This window comes from Pleurodeles waltl, unplaced genomic scaffold (genome assembly GCF_031143425.1).
Source record: "Pleurodeles waltl isolate 20211129_DDA unplaced genomic scaffold, aPleWal1.hap1.20221129 scaffold_39, whole genome shotgun sequence".
NCBI lineage: Eukaryota > Metazoa > Chordata > Amphibia > Caudata > Salamandridae > Pleurodeles > Pleurodeles waltl.
Window position 1 is genome coordinate 4,201,701 of NW_027150097.1, and position 4,927 is coordinate 4,206,627.

General features: G+C 46.3%; 1 non-coding gene across 1 annotated transcript; it reads right to left on the reverse strand.

The window, feature by feature from the left end:
* Positions 1-2,444: 2,444 nt before the first annotated feature.
* TRNAT-UGU (transfer RNA threonine (anticodon UGU)) lies at positions 2,445-2,517 on the reverse strand. The gene has a single exon. It is a non-coding gene; the product is annotated as a tRNA-Thr (tRNA).
* Positions 2,518-4,927: the final 2,410 nt, after the last annotated feature.

Below are 4,927 nucleotides of genomic sequence, written 5' to 3' on the forward strand. Positions count from 1 at the left end.
GGATTGGAGTGGGGCAGACTGACGTGGGGAAGGTTGAAGTGAGGCAGATTGTTTTGGATTGGAGTGGGGCAGATTGGAGTGGGGTAGATTGTTTTTAATTGAAGTGGGGCAGATTGGAATAGGGCAAATTCTAGAGGGGAAGATTGGATTGGGTTAAGGTGTGAGGACTGGAGTGTGGTGGATTGGAGTGGGTTGGATTGGAGTGAGTGGTTTGGATTGGTACGTGGTGGATTAGACTGAATGGGGTAGATTGGCATGGGGTGAGGTGGGTGGATTGGAGTGGGATGGATTTGAATGGGGTAAACTGGGGTATACTGCGCAATTATGTGTTAAGGTATAATTTCATAAATTACACATAAACAATGTTGCTTTGCAATATTTAGAACAAGATAATCATGATCTTTCAAGAACAGCTCCCACAAGCAAAAACAAAGGAAAACATGAGAGCAAAGTGAGAAAAACAGACTTGGCAAAATAAAAGAAAGTTAACTTCAGAAAATATATCTTTGCAATTTTGTGCGTCCTGCTAGGTACATTTTTGCCAGTCAGATGCCTTCTGTTTGCATAGCACTAAAAGTTAATAAAAACAACAAAATACCACCTCAATCACGGAGAGAGCAGTGGATGATCACAGATTAAGTTGAATTAATCTGTGCTTGGACCCTGCTCCATTGTTAGGAACAGATGTGAAGTTTGCAGGGAGCTTGTCAATTAAAAAAGGGCACCGATGCCAACAAATGGTAAACAAGGTTCGGTCTCCAACCCCTTTTTTGTAAACAAAAGAGTCTTGCAAGCAAGACGTATGCGCTAGCGCATGCACTCCCAGGCTCAACCCAGGGAAAAGAAAGAAAAGAAAAGAAAAGGAAAGGAAAGGAAAGGAAAGGAAAGGAAAGGAAAGGAAAGGAAAGGAAAGGAAAGGAAAGAAAAGGAAAGGAAAGGAAAGGGAAAGAGAAGGACCAGAAAGCGAAGGAAAGTGAAAGAGTAGGAAAGAGAAGGAAAGAAGGAAAGTGCACTAAAAAAGGAATGAAAAAAACTAAGAAAACACAGGAATGAAAAAGAAAAGCAAACAATGAAAGAAAGAAGGATAGTAAAAGAAAGAAAGAAGGAAAGCAAAAAGAAGAATGAAGAAAAGTGACAGAAAGAAAGAAGAGAGGAAAGCAAAAGAAAGATTAAATGAAAACAAAAAGAAAGAAAGAAATAAAGAAAGGAAGGAAACCAAAAGAAAGGAAACGAACAAGGAACAAGGAAAGCAAAAGAAAGGAAAGAAGGGAAAGGGAAGGAAAGGAAAGAAAAGGAAAGGAAAGAAGAAAGGAAAGGAAAGTGTTGTAGAATAAAGTGGAGTTTGCATGGAGTGGTACTGCACTGCCATTACTGACAAAACATTTTCACTTGAAATGACCATCACATTTACACAGGCATATTGTTTCACTGATAAAGCTATACCACACACGAATAATAATGTGTGGAAGTAGAATCACGTAGTGTTTTGATTGTATTAAAATATTTGTTTCATGCACACTTTAGTATTATAGAAAAGTGTGCTTCATTTATGCTTTACTAATTCTGATATATTGTGAAAATATTGCATAGTTCATTTACAGAGATGTTAATGTTGTTGTGTGCTAGAAAGAAGGTGATGGCAAGCAAGTAAAATTAATTTGTACCGAAAGATGTCATTGCGCTAGCCAAACCCAGAAGCTGTGACAGAGGCAGAGAGAGCAAATGAAAAAGAAGAAAAAACCCTACAAAGAATCAGAGAGGAAAAAAGCCACCCAGTTTTCACACACCCAGACAGCTCACTTTGAAGTCAGACAAAGAAAAGTAAATACCAAACTCCTTCAGAAGACAATGCCTAACATTTGACCTCTGTCTTTGAAGGCACAGCAAATGTGATATGGTAAGAACATGTAAAGGGCTGTTTATAGAAAGCGAGCACTGTGGAAGAATACCGTAAACAGTGTATGCTCCACGTGATGAACAGACTCAAGCTGGACAGCCTAAAACTAATGAGGTCAACAAATAGAGAACAAGCAAATGTGTGTATAAACAACAAAGCGTTGCTAGGTCAGCTTTCTGAATGTCACCAAGATGTCTTTAGGAAACAGGCTAGGCTCCACAAGATAGACTAACAAGACAGCATAAAACAAGTAAAGACAGTACTAAGAAAACAAGCAAATGTGAGTTACAAGCCAATTGTAATAAATGAGCGGAATACACTATAGGTCAGCTTTCCAATGTCCCAAAGATGTTTTAGCAAATTAGACTTTGATCGAGAAAACAATGATTTCCCTTCGCAGACGTCAAGTTGAAACACATCTTTCCAGGAATACTTTATTTTAAATGTTAACAAATGAGATTGATTTTTTTTTAATGGTTTGTGTTAAACTCAGCAAATGGATAACCTTGCCTCCCAAAAATAATGCCCAGTGGTAAAAAAAATGTAAAGGCTCCAGTGAGATTTGAACTCATGACCCCTGGTTTACAAGACCAGTGCTCTAACCCCTGAGCTATGGAGCCAGCTGTTAATATACAGGACACAGTATTACATCACAAGGGAGCTCACCCGTGAGTGGAATCAGTGTCCTTGTTTTCCTCCTGGCGGAGAGTGAGCAAGGACACAGGCAGAGAGGCTTGCTTCAGCGGGGAGGAGGCAGAAAACAGGACCTGCAGGATATGAGCTCTGCTGTGTCCACAGACCGCTCCTTCCCACACTGAGTCACCCGCAAGAGCCCCGTGCTCTGGTGTGTGCAGTGCACACTGTAAGCAGCGCCCCTGCTCCTTAACATGCACACACGTGTCTATCCCAGCACCCCAGCCGCTGCCCCTTAACATGCACACATGAGCGCTGCTCCTTAACATGCACACACGTGTCTATCCGCAGCACCCTAGCCGCTGACCCTTAACATGCACACATGTGTCTATCCAACATGCACACACGTGTCTATCCTTAACATGCACACACGTGTCTACCGCAGCACCCCAGCCGCTGCTCCTTAACGTGCACAAACGTGTCTATCCACTGCGCCCCAGCCGCTGCCCCTTAACATGCACACACGTGTCTATCCGCAGCGCCCCAGCCGCTGCCCCTTAACATGCACACACGTGTCAATCCGCTGCGCCCCAGCCGCTGCTCCTTAACATGCACACACGTGTCTATCCAACATGCACACACGTGTCTATCCTTAACATGCACACACGTGTCTACCGCAGCGCCCCAGCCGCTGCTCCTTAACATGCACAAACGTGTCTATCCGCAGCGCCCCAGCCGCTGCTCCTTAACATACACACACGTGTCTATCCGCTGCGCCCCAGCTGCTGCCCCTTAACATGCACACACGTGTCTATCCGCAGCGCCCCAGCCGCTGCTCCTTAACATGCACACACGTCTATCTACAGCGCCGCTGCTCCTTAACATGCACACACGTGTCTATCCGCTGCACCCCAGCCGCTGCCCCTTAACATGCACACGAGCGCTGCTCCTTAACATGCACACACGTGTCTATCCGCAGCGCCCTAGCCGCTGCTCCTTAACATGCACAAACGTGTCTATCCGCAGCGCCCCAGCTGCTGCCCCTTAACATGCACACACGTGTCTATCAGCAGCACCCCAGCCGCTGCCCCTTAACATGCACACGTGTCTATCCTTAACATGCACACACGTGTCTATCCACAGCGCCCCTGCTCCTTAACATGCACACACGTGTCTATCCGCTGCACCCCAGCCGCTGCCCCTTAACAGGCACACACGTGTCAATCCGCAGTGCCCCTGCTCTTTAACATGCACACACGTGTCTATCCTTAACATGCACACACGTGTCTATCCGCAGCGCCCCAGCCGCTGCTCCTTAACATGCACACACGTGTCTATCCAACATGCACACACGTGTCAATCCGCAGCGCCCCTGCTCCTTAACATGCACAAACGTGTCTATCCTTAACATGCACACACGTGTCTATCCGCAGCGCCCCAGCCGCTGCTCCTTAACATGCACACACGTGCCTATCCTTAACATGCACACACGTGCCTATCCTTAACATGCACACATGTGTCTACCTTACAGGGGCGCTCAGTAGAAGGTGCGCTGCTGAGCACAACCCACAGCTGGCCCTCGGGATTAAAGGGACGGAGCATTAATGGCGGTGAAGCGGTGTTTTACCTATACATTTTATGGGTGCCCTCTCCTCGACGCTTGCTGCACGCGCAGGCAGGAGTAATCCAGTCCCACGGGTCATGCGCGTGCAGAACACTTCTTTACAAATGATGGCTTTTTATGAGATCATTCTTTTCCCACCGGGGGGGCCGGGCTCAGAAGTTAGCGAGGAGGGCCTTGCCAACCAGTGACGTCCCTTGAGCTAACGAGCTGACGAGCTCTGGTGAGGCACCTGTGCGCCAGTGAGTGGTACATAAACCTGAGAAGACTTTTGGCGGCATTTCAAGCAACCCCACAGACTTGGCTGCTCTCTGCTGATGACGGGCTAAACCTAGAAACACGTGTCCAGAGATACACAGCACTTGCTGCACCTACTTAGGTGAAAGACTTTTGATTACTTTTTCAGCACAAAACGAAGTGACTGCATTTACCATGATGCATTGGGGCTAACTTTTTGCTTGAGTGTGAGGCAGTGTGCTCCCTTTTTTCTTTTTGTCCAATGACTGCTCCCTTGAGCTAACGAGCTGACGAGCTCTGGTGAGGCACCTGTGCGCCAGTGAGTGGTACATAAACCTGAGAAGACTTTTGGCGGCATTTCAAGCAACCCCACAGACTTGGCTGCTCTCTGCTGATGACGGGCTAAACCTAGAAACACGTGTCCAGAGATACACAGCACTTGCTGCACCTACTTAGGTGAAAGACTTTTGATTACTTTTTCAGCACAAAACGAAGTGACTGCATTTACCATGATGCATTGGGGCTAACTTTTTGCTTGA